We start from the raw sequence: 14,968 nt of genomic DNA on the forward strand, positions 1-14,968 counted from the left end.
GAGTCCTGACGTCGCTGAACAAACACGTGTCTCAATGGGCCCTCCCCGTCGTACCTTGAGAATATACCCCAGGTTCCAGCCGCAACTCGAGAAAAACGATGAGACTTCCCCCTCGCCGCGAGATGAGGCCCGATTCCCCTGCACTGCGTGCAGAGCAATTCCGTGATCCACATCAAACGTGAAAGGAGCCTTGATTTCCTTGATGGCACTCTAGGCAAAACCCAAGATCACTGTCTCAAGTCTAGAGGGATCCTGAGGTCACTGTAGCAACACGAAAGGGCTCCTTGGACCCCAAATCAACTCGAGATGAGAGCTTAGACCCTGGCTTCGAATCAAGAGGAATACCAACTTTCCACAAGCACCTCAAGAGGAGGCTTCTCTCAGCTACAGGGATGTGAGAAGGACCCTGAGTTTGTGGCCTCAAGTGGAATGGACACCGAGATGCTCTGACTCGAAGTAAGGCCGGATATCCCTGCAGTGAATTGAATGCAGGCTCGTCTTGCATCTCCCAAGATGAAGGGATGTCTGAATCCCCAGTGGAGACGACAGAGAAAGACCTAGTATTCCGCCTCATCGCGACCTGAGGCCTCACATCCTTTGAAAACTCGAGAGGCCTGCGGAGATCAATGCTTCCAAAGGAGACAATGCCTGACTCCTCTTGAAAATGGATAGGAGTCCCAGGATCCCTGTGGCACGTGGAAAGGGACCCTGGGTCTCCCGCCTCACGTGGAGACGCGTCCCAATTGCCATGCCAAGACTCGAGGAGAATCCCGAGGTATCCCTCGCACCTAGGCAGGAGTCCTGACCTCGCTGAATAAACACGTGTCTGGAAGGGCCCTTCCCGTCGTAACTGGATAATATACCCCAGGTTCCGGCCGCAACTCGAAAAAAACCATGAGACTTCCCCCTCGCCGCGAGATGAGGCCCGATTCCCCTGCACTGCGTGCAGAGCAATTCCGTGTTCCACATCAAACATGAAAGGAGCCTTGATTTCCTTGATGGCACTCTAGAGAAAACCCATGATCACTGTCTCAAGTCTAGAAGGATCCTGAGGTCACTGGAGCAACACGAAAGGACTCCGTGGACCCTAAATTAACTCGAGATGAGAGCTTATTCCCTGGCTTCGACTCAACAGGAATACCAACTTTCCACAAGCACCTCAAGAGGAGTCTTCTCTCAGCTACAGGTATGTGAGAGGGACCCTAGGTTTGTGGCCTCAAGTGGAATGGACACCGAGATGCTCTGACTCGAAGTAAGGGCGGATATCCCTGCAGTGAATTGAATGCAGGCTCGTCTTTCATCTCCCAAGATGAAGGGATGTCTGAATCCGCTGTGGAGACCACAGAGAAGACCTAGTTCTCCACCTCTTCACTACTGGAGGCCTCACATCCTTTGAAAACTCGAGAGGTCTGCGGAGATCAATGCTTCCAAAGGAGACGATGCCTGACTCTTCTTGAAAATGGATAGGAGTCCCAGGATCCCTGTGGCACGTGGAAAGGGACCCTAGGTCTCCCACCTCACGTTTAGACGCATCCCAATTGCCATGCCAAGACTCGAGGAGAATCCCGAGGTGTCCCTCGCACCTAGGCAGGAGTCCTGACGTCGCTGAACAAACACGGGTCTGGAAGGGCCCTCCCCGTCGTAACTCGAGAATATACCCCAGGTTCCGGCCGCAACTCGAGAAAAACCATGAGACTTCCACCTTCCCGGGATATGAGGCCCGATTAACCTGCACTGCGTGCAGACCAATTCCATGTTCCACATGAAACGTGAAAGGAGCCCTGATTTCCTTAATGGCACTCCAGAGAAAACCCAAGATCACTGTCTCAAGTCTAGAGGGATCCTGAGGTCACTGTAGCAGCAAGAAAGGGCTCCGTGGACCCCAAATCAACTCGAGATGAGAGCTTAGTCCCTGGCTTCGACTCAAGAGGAATACCAACTTTCCACAAGCACCTCAAGAGGAGGATTCTCTCAGCTACTGGTATGTCAGAGGGACCCTGAGTTTGTGGCCTCAAGTGGAATGGACACCGAGATGCTCTGACTCGAAGTAAGGCCGGATATCCCTGCAGTGAATTGAATACAGGCTCGTCTTGCATCTCCCAATTCGAAGGGTTGTCTGAATCCCCTGTGGAGACCACAGAGAAAGACCTAGTCCTCCGCCTCAACGCAACCGGAGGCCTCACATCCTTTGAAAATTCGAGAGGTCCGCGGAGATCAATACTTCCCAAGGAGACGATGCCTGACTCCTCTTGAAAATGGATAGGAGTCCCAGGATCCGTGTGGCACGTGGAAATGGACCCTGGGTCTCCCGCCTCACGTGGAGACGCCTCCCAATTGCCATGCCAAGACTCTAGGAGAATCCCGAGGTGTCCCTCGCACCTAGGCAGGAGTCCTGACGTCGCTGAACAAACACGTGTCTCGAAGGGCCCTCCCCGTCGTAACTCGAGAGTATGCCCCAGGTTCCGGCCGCAACTCGAGAAAAACCATGAGACTTCCCCCTTGCCGTGAGATGAGGCCCGATTCCCCTGCACTGCGTGCAGAGCAATTCCACGTTCCACATCAAACGTGAAAGGAGCCTTGATTTCCCTGATGGCACTCCAGAGGAAACTCAAGATCACTGTCTCAAGTCTAGAGGGATCCTGAGGTCACTGGAGCATCACGAAAGGGCTCCGTGGACCCCAAATCAACTCGAGATGAGAGCTTAGTCCCTGGCTTCGACTCAACAGGAATACCAACTTTCCACAAGCACCTCAAGAGGAGGCTACTCTCAGCTAATGGTATGTGAGAGGGACCCTGAGTTTGTCGCCTCAAGTGGAATGGACACCGAGATGCTCTGACTCGAAGTAAGGCCGGATATCCCTGCAGAGAATTGAATGCAGGCTCGTCTTGCATCTCCCAAGACGAAGGGATGTCTGAATCCCCTGTGGAGACCACAGAGAAAGACCTAGTCCTCCGCCTCATCGCGACCGGAGGCCTCACATCCTTTGAAAATTCGAGAGGTCCGCGGAGATCAATGCTTACAAAGGAAACGATGCCTGTCGCCTCTTGAAAATGGATAGGAGTCCCAGGATCACTGTGGCACGTGGAAAGGTACTCTGGATCTCCCGCCTCACGTGGAGACGCGTCCCAATTGCCAGGCCAAGACTCGAGGAGAATCTCGAGGTGTCCCTCGCACCTAGGCCAGAGTCCTGACGTCGCTGAACAAACAGGTGTCTGGAGGGCCCTCCCCGTCGTAACTCGAGAATATACCCCAGGTTCCGGCCGCAACTCGAGAAAAACCATGAGACTTCCCCCTCGCCGCGAGATGAGGCCCGATTGCCCTGCACTGTGTGCAGAGCAATTCCGTGTTCCACATCAAACGTGAAAGGAGCCTTGATTTCCTTGATGTAACTCCAGAGAAAACCCAAGATCACTGTCCCAAGTCTAGAGGGATCCTGAGGTGACTGTAGCAACAAGAAAGGGCTCCATGGACCCCAAATCAATTCGAGATGAGAGCTTAGTCCCTGGCTTCGACTCAAGGGGAATACCAACTTTCCACAAGCACCTCAAGAGGAGGCTTCTCTCAGCTACAGGTATGTGAGAGGGACCCTGAGTTTTTGGCCTCAAGTGGAATGGACACCGAGATGCTCTGACTCGAAGTAAGGCCAGATATCCCTGCAGTGAATTGAATGCAGACTCGTTTTGCATCTCCAAAGACGAAGGGATGTCTGAATCCCCTGTGGAGACCACAGAGAACGACCTAGTTCTCCGCCTCATCGAGACCGGAGGCCTCACATCCTTTGAAAACTCGAGAGGTCCGCCGAGATTAATGCTTCCAAAGGAGACGATGCCTGACTCCTCTTGAAAATGGATAGGAGTCCCAGGATCCCTGTGGCACGTGGAAAGCGACCCTGGGTCTCCCGCCTCACGTGGAGACGCGTCGCAATTGCCATGCCAAGACTCGAGGAGAATACTGACGTGTCCCTCGCACATAGGCAGGAGTCCTGACGTCGCTGAACCAACACGTGTCTGGAAGGGCCCTCCCCGTCGTAACTCGAGAATATACCCCAGGTTCCGGCTGCAACTCGAGAAAAACCATGAGACTTCTCCCTCGCCGCGAGATGAGGCCCGATTCCCCTGCACTGTGTGCAGAGCAATTCCGTGTTCCACATCAAACGTGAAAGGAGCCTTGATTTCCTTGATCGCACTCCAGAGAATACCAAAGATCACGGTCTCAAGTCTACAGGGATCCTGAGGTCACTGGAGCAACACGAAAGGACTCCGTGGACCCCAAATCAACTCGAGATGAGAGCTTAGTCCCTGGCTTCGACTCAAGAGGAATACCAACTTTCCACAAGCACCTGAAGAGGAGGCTTTTCTCAGCTACAGGTATGTGAGAAGGACCCTGAGTTTGTGGCCTCAAGTGGAATGGACACCGAGATGCTCTGACTCGAAGTAAGGCTGAATATCCCTGCAGTGAAGTGAAAGCAGGCTGGTCTTGCATCTCCCAAAACGAAGGGATGTCTGAATCCACTGGGGAGACCACAGAGAAAGACCTAGTTCTCCGCCTCATCGCGACCGGAGGCCTCACATCCTTTGAAAACCCGAGAGGTCCGCGGAGATCAATGCTTCCAAAGGAGACGATGCCTGACTCCTCTTGGAAATGGATAGAAGTCCCAGGATCCCTGTGGCACGTGGAAAGGGACCCTGGGTCTCCCGCCTCACGTGTAGACGCGTCCCAATTGCCATGCCAAGACTCGAGGAGAATCCCGAGGTGTCCCTCGCACCTAGGCAGGAGAGCTGACGTCGCTGAACAAACACGTGTCTGGAAGGGCCCTCCCCATCGTAACTTGAGAATATACCCCAGGTTCCGGCCGCAACTCGAGAAAAACCATGAGACTTCCCCCTCGCCGTGAGATGAGGCCCGATTCCCCTGCACTGCGTGCAGAGTAATTCCGTGTTCCACATCAAACGTGAAAGGAGCCTTGATTTCCTTGATGGCACTCCAGAGAATACCCAAGATCACTGTCTCAAGTCTAGAGGGATCCTGAGGTCACTATAACAACAGGAAAGGGCTCCGTGGACCCCAAATCAACTCGAAATGAGAGCTTAGACCCTGGCTTCGACTCAAGAAGAATACCAACTTTCCACAAGCACCTCAAGAGGAGGCTTCTCTCAGCTACAAGTATGTGAGAGGGACCCTGAGTTTGTGGCCTCAAGTGGAATGGACACCGAGATGCTCTGACTCGAACTAAGGCCAGATATCCCTGCAGTGAATTGAATGCAGGCTCGTCTTGCATCTACCAAGAAGAAGGGATGTCTGAATCCCCTGTGGAGACCACAGAGAAAGACCTAGTTCTCCGCCTCATCGCGACCGGAGGCCTCACATCCTTTAAAAACTGGAGAGGTCCGCGGAGATCAATGCTTCCAAAGGAGACGATGCCTGACTCCTCTTGAAAATGGATAGGAGTCCCAGGATCCCTGTGGCACGTGGAAAGGGACCCTGGGTCTCCCGCCTCACATGGAGAGGCGTCCCAATTGCCATGCCAAGACTCGAGGAGAATCCCGAGGTATCCCTCGCACCTAGGCAGGAGTCCTGACGTCACTGAACAAACACGGGTCTGGAAGGGCCCTCCCCATCGTAACTCGAGATTATGCGACAGGTTCCGGCCGCAACTCGAGAAAAACCATGAGACTTCCCCCTCCCCTGCGAGATGAGGGCCGATTCCCCTGCACTGCGTGCACAGCAAATCCGTGTTCCACATCAAACATGAAAGGATCCTTGATTTCCTTGATGGCACTCCATAGAAAACCCAAGATCACTGTCTCAACACTAGCAGGATCCTGAGGTCATTGTAGCAACAGGAAAGGGCTCCGTGGACACCAAATCAACTCGAGATGAGAGCTTAGGCCCTGGCTTCGACTCAAGAGGAATACCAACTTTCCACAAGCACCTCAACAGGAGGCTTCTCTCAGCTACAGGTATGTGAGAGGGACCCTGAGTTTGTTGCCTCACGTGGAACGGACACCGAGATGCTCTGACTCTAAGTAAGGCCGGATATCCCTGCAGTGAATTGAATGCAGGCTCGTCTTGCATCTCCCAAGAGGAAGGGATGTCTGAATCCAGTGTGGATACCACAGAGAAAGACCTAGTTCTCCGCCTCATCGCAACCAGAGGCCTCACATCCTTTGAAAACTCGAGAGGTCGGCGGAGATCAATGCTTCCAAAGGAGACGATGCCTGACTCCTCTTGAGAATGGATAGGAGTCCCAGGATCACTGTGGCACGTGGAAAGGGAACCTGGGTCTCCCGCCTCACGTGGAGACGCGTCCCAATTGACATGCCAAGACTCGAGGAGCATCCCGAGGTGTCCCTCACGCCTAGGCAGGAGTCCTGACGTCGCTGAAAAAACAGGTGTCTTGGAGGGCCCTCCCCCTCGTAACTCGAGAATATACCCCAGGTTCCGGCCGCAACTCGAGAAAAACCATGAGACTTCCCCCTCACCGCGAGATGAGGCCAGATTCCCCTGCACTGCGTGCAGAGTAATTCCGTGTTCCACATCAAACGTGAAAGGAGCCTTGATTTCCTTGATGGCACTCCAGAGAAAACCCAAGATCACTGTCTCAAGTCTAGAGGGATCCTGAGGTCACTGGAGCAACACGAAAGGGCTCCGTGGACCCCAAATCAACTCGAGATGAGAGCTTAGTACCTGGCTTCGACTCAAGAGGAATTCGAACTTTCCACAAGCACCTCAAGAGAAGGCTTCTCTCAGCCACAGGATTGTGAGAAGGACCCTGAATTTGTGGCCTCAAGTGGAATGGACACCGAGATGCTCTGACTCGAAGCAAGGCCGAATATCCCTCCAGTGAAGTGAAAGCAGGCTCGTCTTGCATCTCCCAAAACGAAGGGATATCTGAATCCCCTGTGGAGACTAAAGAGAAAGACCTAGTTCTCCGCCTCATCGCGACCGGAGGCCTCACATCCTTTGAAAACTCGAGAGGTCCGCGGAGATCAGTGCTTCCAAAGGAGACGATGCCTGACTCCTCTTGAAAATGAATAGGAGTGCCTGGATCCCTGTGGCACGTGGAAAGGGACCCTGGGTCTCCCGCCTCACGTGGAGACGCGTCCCAATTGCCATGCCAAGACTCGAGGAGAATCCCGAGGTGTCCCTCGCAATTTGGGAGGAGTGCTGACGTCGCTGAACAAACACGTGTCTGTAAGGGCCCTCCCCGTCGTAACTCGAGAATATACCCCAGGTTCCGGTCTCAACACGAGAAAAACCATGAGACTTCCCACTTGCCCCGAGATGAGGCCCGATTCCCCTGCACTGCGTGCAGAGCAATTCCGTGTTCCACATCAAACGTGAAAGGAGCCTTGATTTCCTTGATGGCACTCCAGAGAAAACCCAAGATCACTGTCTCAAGTCTAGAGGGATCCTGAGGTCACTGTAGCAATACGAAAGGGCTCCGTGGACCCCAAATCAACTCATGATGAGAGCTTAGTCCCTGGCTTCGACTCAAGAGGAATACCAACTTTCCACAAGCACCTCAAGAGGAGGTTTCTCTCAGCTACAGGTATGTGAGAGGGACCCTGAGTTTGTGGCCTCAAGTGGAAATGACACCGAGATGCTCTGACTCGAAGTAAGGCCGGATATCCCTGCAGTGAATTGAATGCAGGCTCGTCCTGCATCTCCCCAGAGGAAGGGATGTCTGAATCACCTGTGGAGACCACAGAGAAAGACCTAGTTTTCCGCCTCATCGCGACCGGAGGCCTCACATCGTGTGAAAACTCAAAAGGTCCGCGGAGATCAATGCTTCCAAAGGAGACGTTGCTGAATCTCTTGAAATTGGATAGGAGTCCCAGGATCCCTGTGGCACGTGGAAAGGAACCCGTGGTCTCCTGCCTCAGGTGGAGCCGGGTCCCAATTGCCATGCCAGGATTGAAGGAGAATCCCGAGGTGTCCCTAGCACCTAGGCAAGAGTCCTGACGTCGCTGAACAAACACGTGTCTGGAAGGGCCCTCCCGGTCGTAACTCGAGAATATACGCCAGGTTCTGGCCGCAACTCGAGAAAAACCATAAGACTTCCCCTCGCCGCGAGATGAGGCCCGATTCCCCTGCACTGCGTGCAGAGCAATTCCGTGTTCCACATCAAACATGAAAGGAGCCTTGATTTCCTTGATGGCACGACAGAGGAAACCCAAGATCACTGTCTCAAGTCTAGAGGGATCCTGAGGTCACTGTAGCAACACGAAAGGGCCCCGTGGACGTCAAATCAACTCCAGATGAGAGCTTAGTCCCTGGCTTCGACTCAAGAGGAATACCAACTTTCCACAAGCACCTCAAGAGGAGGCTTCTCTCAGCTGCATGTATGTGAGAGGGACCCTGAGTTTGTGGCTTCAAGTGGAATGGACACCGAGATGCTCTGACTGGAAGTAAGGCCAGATATCCCTGTAGTGAATTGAATGCAGGCTCGTCTTTCATCTCCCAAGACGATGGGATGTCTGAATCCCCTGTGGAGACCACAGAGAAAGACCTAGTTCTCCGCCTCATCGCGACCGGAGGCCTCACATCCTTTGAAAACTCGAGAGGCCCGCGGAGATCAATGCTTCCAAAGGAGACGATGCCTGACTCCTCTTGAAAATGGATAGGAGTCCCAGGATCCGTGTGGCACGTGGAAAGGGACCCTGGGTCTCCTGCCTCACGTGGAGACGCATCCCAATTGCCATGCCAAGACTCGAGGAGAATACCGAGGTGTCCCTCGCACCTAGGCAGGTGTGCTGACGTCGCTGAACAAACACGTGTCTGGAAGGGCCCTCCCAGTCGTAACTCGAGAATATACCCCAGGTTCCGGCCGCAACTCGAGAAAAACCATGAGACTTCCCCCTCGCCGCGAGATGAGGCCCTATTCCCCTGCACTGTGTGCAGAGCAATTCCGTGATCCACATCAAACATGAAAGGAGGCTTGATTTCCTTGATGGCACTCCAGAGAAAAAGCAAGATCACTGTGTCAAGTCTAGAGGGATCCTGAGGTGACTGGAGAAACACGAAAGGGCTCCGTGGACCCCAAATCAACTCGAAATGAGAGCTTAGTCCCTGGCTTCGACTCAAGAGGAAGACCAACTTTCCACAAGCATCTCAATTGGACGCTTCTCTCAGCTACAGGTATGTGAGAGGGACCCTGAGTTTGTGGCCTCAACTGAAAAGGACACTGAAATGCTCTGACTCGAAGTAAGGCCGGATATCCCTGCAGTGAATTGAATGCAGGCTCGTCTTGCATCTCCCAAGACGAAGGGATGTCTGAATCCCCTGTGGAGACCACAGAGAAAGACCTAGTTCTCCGCCTCATCGCGACCGGAGGCCTCACATTCTTTGAAAACTCGAGAGGTCCACGGAGATCAATGCTTCCAAAGGAGACGATGCCTGACTCTTCTTGAAAATGGATAGGAGTCCCAGGATCCCTGTGACACGTGGAAAGGGACCCTGGGTCTCCCGCCTCACGTGGAGACGCGTCCCAATTGCCATGCCACGACTCGAGGATAATCCCGAGGTGTCCCTCGCACCTAGGCAGGAGTCCTGAGGTCGCTGAACCAACACGTGTCTGGAAGGGCCCTCTCCGTCGTAACTCGAGAATATACCCCAGGTTCCGGGCGCAACTCGCGAAAAACCATGAGACTTCCCCCTCGCCGCGAGATGAGGCCCGATTCCCCTGCACTGTTTGCACAGCAATTCCGTGATGCACATGAAACATGAAAGGAGGCTTGATTTCCTTGATGGCACTCCAGAGAAAAAGCAAGATCACTGTCTCAAGTCTAGAGGGATCCTGAGGTCACTGTAGAAACGCGAAAGGGCTCCGTGGACTCCAAATCAACTCGAGATGAGAGCTTAGTCCCTGGCTTCGACTCAAGAGGAATACCAACTTTCCACAAGGACCTCAAGAAGACGCTTCTCTCAGCTACAGGTATGTGAAAGGGACCCTGATTTTGTGGCCTCAAATGGAATGGACACAGGGATGCTCTGACTCGAAGTAAGGCCGGATATCCCTGCAGTGAAGTGAATGCAGGATCTTCTTTCACATTCCAAGACGATGGGATGTCTGAATGCCCTGTGGAGACCACAGAGAACGACATAGTTCTCCGCCTCATCGCGACCGGAGGCCTCACATCCTTTGAAAACTCGAGAGGTCCGCGGAGATCAATGCTTCCAAAGGAGACGATGCCTGACTCCTCTTGAAAATGGATAGGAGTCCCAGGATCCCTGTGGCACGTGGAAAGGGACCCTGGGTCTCCCGCCTCATGTGGAGACGCGTCCCATTGCCAAGCCAAGATTCGAGGAGAATCCCGAGTTGTCCCTCGCACCTAGGCAGGAGTCCTGACGTTGCTGAACAAACACGTGTCTGGAAGGGCCCTCCCCATCGTAACTCGAGATTACGCGACAGGTTCCGGCCGCAACTCGAGAAAAACCATGAGACTTCCCCCTCGCCGTGAGATGAGGCCCGATTCCCCTGCACTGCGTGCAGAGTAATTCCGTGTTCCACATCAAACGTGAAAGGAGCCTTGATTTCCTTGATGGCACTCCAGAGAAAACCCAAGATCACTGTCTCAAGTCTAGAGGGATCCTGAGGTCACTATAACAACAGGAAAGGGCTCCGTGGACCCCAAATCAACTCGAAATGAGAGCTTAGACCCTGGCTTCGACTCAAGAAGAATACCAACTTTCCACAAGCACCTCAAGAGGAGGCTTCTCTCAGCTACAAGTATGTGAGAGGGACCCTGAGTTTGTGGCCTCAAGTGGAATGGACACCGAGATGCTCTGACTCGAACTAAGGCCAGATATCCCTGCAGTGAATTGAATGCAGGCTCGTCTTGCATCTACCAAGAAGAAGGGATGTCTGAATCCCCTGTGGAGACCACAGAGAAAGACCTAGTTCTCCGCCTCATCGCGACCGGAGGCCTCACATCCTTTAAAAACTGGAGAGGTCCGCGCAGATCAATGCTTCCAAAGGAGACGATGCCTGACTCCTCTTGAAAATGGATAGGAGTCCCAGGATCCCTGTGGCACGTGGAAAGGGACCCTGGGTCTCCCGCCTCACGTGGAGACGCGTCCCAATTGCCATGCCAAGACTCGAGGAGAATCCCGAGGTATCCCTCGCACCTAGGCAGGAGTCCTGACGTCACTGAACAAACACGGGTCTGGAAGGGCCCTCCCCATCGTAACTCGAGATTATGCGACAGGTTCCGGCCGCAACTCGAGAAAAACCATGAGACTTCCCCCTCCCCTGCGAGATGAGGGCCGATTCCCCTGCACTGCGTGCACAGCAAATCCGTGTTCCACATCAAACATGAAAGGATCCTTGATTTCCTTGATGGCACTCCATAGAAAACCCAAGATCACTGTCTCAACACTAGCAGGATCCTGAGGTCATTGTAGCAACAGGAAAGGGCTCCGTGGACACCAAATCAACTCGAGATGAGAGCTTAGGCCCTGGCTTCGACTCAAGAGGAATACCAACTTTCCACAAGCACCTCAACAGGAGGCTTCTCTCAGCTACAGGTATGTGAGAGGGACCCTGAGTTTGTTGCCTCACGTGGAACGGACACCGAGATGCTCTGACTCTAAGTAAGGCCGGATATCCCTGCAGTGAATTGAATGCAGGCTCGTCTTGCATCTCCCAAGAGGAAGGGATGTCTGAATCCAGTGTGGATACCACAGAGAAAGACCTAGTTCTCCGCCTCATCGCAACCAGAGGCCTCACATCCTTTGAAAACTCGAGAGGTCGGCGGAGATCAATGCTTCCAAAGGAGACGATGCCTGACTCCTCTTGAGAATGGATAGGAGTCCCAGGATCACTGTGGCACGTGGAAAGGGAACCTGGGTCTCCCGCCTCACGTGGAGACGCGTCCCAATTGACATGCCAAGACTCGAGGAGCATCCCGAGGTGTCCCTCACGCCTAGGCAGGAGTCCTGACGTCGCTGAAAAAACAGGTGTCTTGGAGGGCCCTCCCCCTCGTAACTCGAGAATATACCCCAGGTTCCGGCCGCAACTCGAGAAAAACCATGAGACTTCCCCCTCACCGCGAGATGAGGCCAGATTCCCCTGCACTGCGTGCAGAGTAATTCCGTGTTCCACATCAAACGTGAAAGGAGCCTTGATTTCCTTGATGGCACTCCAGAGAAAACCCAAGATCACTGTCTCAAGTCTAGAGGGATCCTGAGGTCACTGGAGCAACACGAAAGGGCTCCGTGGACCCCAAATCAACTCGAGATGAGAGCTTAGTACCTGGCTTCGACTCAAGAGGAATTCGAACTTTCCACAAGCACCTCAAGAGAAGGCTTCTCTCAGCCACAGGATTGTGAGAAGGACCCTGAATTTGTGGCCTCAAGTGGAATGGACACCGAGATGCTCTGACTCGAAGCAAGGCCGAATATCCCTCCAGTGAAGTGAAAGCAGGCTCGTCTTGCATCTCCCAAAACGAAGGGATATCTGAATCCCCTGTGGAGACTAAAGAGAAAGACCTAGTTCTCCGCCTCATCGCGACCGGAGGCCTCACATCCTTTGAAAACTCGAGAGGTCCGCGGAGATCAGTGCTTCCAAAGGAGACGATGCCTGACTCCTCTTGAAAATGAATAGGAGTGCCTGGATCCCTGTGGCACGTGGAAAGGGACCCTGGGTCTCCCGCCTCACGTGGAGACGCGTCCCAATTGCCATGCCAAGACTCGAGGAGAATACCGAGGTGTCCCTCACACCTAGGCAGGAGTGCTGACGTCGCGGAACAAACACGTGTCTGGAAAGGCCCTCACCGTCGTAACTCGAGAATATACCCCAGGTTCCGGCCGCAACTTGAGAAAAAATATGAGACTTCCCCATCGGCGCGAGATGTGGCCCGATTCCCCTGCACTGCATGCAGAGCAATTCCGTGTTCCACATCAAACGTGAAAGGAGCCTTGATTTCCTTGATGGCACTCCAGAGCCACCCCAAGATCACTGTCTCAAGTCTAGAGGGATCCTGAGGTCACTGTAGCAACAAGAAAGGGATCCGTGGAGCCCAAATCCACTTGAGATGAGAGTTTAGTCCCTGGCTTCGACTCAAGAGGAATACCAAGTTTCCACAAGCACCTCAAGAGGAGGCTTCTCTCAGCTACAGGTATGTGAGAGGGACCCTGAATTTGTGGCCTTAAGTGGAATGGACAACGAGATGCTCTGACTCGAAGTAAGGCCGGATATCGCTGCAGTGAACTGAATGCAGGCTCGTCTTGCCTCTCCCAAGACGAAGGGATGTTTGAATCCCCTGTGGAGACCACAGAGAAAGACCTAGATCTGGGCCTCATCGCGACCGGAGGCCTCACATCCTTTGAAAACTCGAGAGGTCCGCGGAGATCAATGCTTCCAAAGCAGACGATGCCTGACTCCTCTTGAAAATGGATAGGAGTCCCAGGATCCCTGTGGCACGTGGAAAGGGACACTGGGTCTCCCGTCTCACGTGGAGACGCGTCCCAATTGCCATGCCAATACTCGAGGAGAACCCCGTGGTGTCCCTCGCATTTAGGCAGGAGTCCTCTCTTCGCTGAACAAACACGTGTCTGTAAGGGCCCTCCCCGTTGTCACTCCAGAATATACCCCAGGTTCCAGCCGCAAGTCGAGAAAAACCAAGAGACTTCCCCCTCGCCGCGAGCTGAGGCCCGATTCCCCTGCACTGCGTGCAGAGCAATTCCGTGTACCACATCAAACAAGAAAGGAGCCTTGATTCCCTTGATGGCACTCCAGCGAAAACCCAAGATCACTGTCTCAAGTCTAGAGGGATCCTGAGGTCACTGGAGCAACACGAAATGGCTCCGTGGACCCAAAATCAACTCGAGATGAGAGCTTAGTCCCTGGCTTCCACTCAAGAGGAATACCAACTTTCCACAAGCACCTCAAGAGGAGGTTTCTCTCAGCTACAGGTATGTGAGAGGGACCCTGAGTTAGGGGCCTCAAGTGGAATGGACACCGAGATGCTCTGACTCGAACTAAGGCCGGATATCCCTGCAGTGAATTGAATGCAGGCTCGTCTTGCATCTCCCAAGACGAAGGGATGTCTGAATCCCTTTTGGAGAACACAGAGAAAGAACTAGTTCTCCGCCTCATCGCGACCAGAGGCCTCACATTCTTTGAAAACTCGAGAGGTCTGCGGAGATCAATGCGTCCAAAGCAGACGATGCCTGACTCCTCTTGAAAATGGATAGGAGTCCCAGGATCCCTTTGGCACGTGGAAAGGGACCCTGGGTCTCGTGCCTCATGTGGAGACGGGTCCCAATTGCCATGCCAAGACTCGAGGAGAATCCCGAAGTGTCCCTCGCACCTAGGCAGGTGTCCTGAGGTCGCTGAAAAAATACGTGTCTGGAGGGCCCTTCCCGAGGTAACTCGAGAATATACCACAGGTTCTGGACGCAACTCGAGAAAAACCATGAGACTTCCCCCTCGCCGCGAAATGAGGCCCGATTCCCCTGCACTGTGTGCAGAGCAATTCCGTTTTCCACATCAAACTTGAAAGGAGCCTTGATTTCCTTGATGGCACTCCAGAGAAAACCCAAGATCACTTTCTCAAGTCTAGAGGGATCCTGAGTTCACTGTAGCAACATGAAAGGGCTCCGTGGACCCAAAATCAACTCGAGATGAGAGTTTAGTCCCTGGCTTCGACTCAAGAGGAATACCAACTTTATACAAGCACCCTAAGAGGAGGCTTCTCTCAGCTACAGGTATGTGAGAGGGACCCTGAATTTGTGGCCTCAAGTGGAATGGACACCGAGATGCTCTGACTCGAAATAGAGCCAGATATCCCTGCAGTGAATTGAATACAGGCTCGTCTTGCATCTCCCAAGACGAAGGGTTGTCTGAATCCCCTGTGGAGACCACAGAGAAAGACCTAGTTCTCCGCCTCATCGCGACCGGAGGCCTCACATCCTTTGAAAACTCGAGAGGTCCGCGGAGATCAATGCTTCCAAAGGTGACGA

The sequence above is a fragment of the Dama dama genome, chromosome 2, assembly GCF_033118175.1.
Source record: "Dama dama isolate Ldn47 chromosome 2, ASM3311817v1, whole genome shotgun sequence".
Classification (NCBI taxonomy): domain Eukaryota; kingdom Metazoa; phylum Chordata; class Mammalia; order Artiodactyla; family Cervidae; genus Dama; species Dama dama.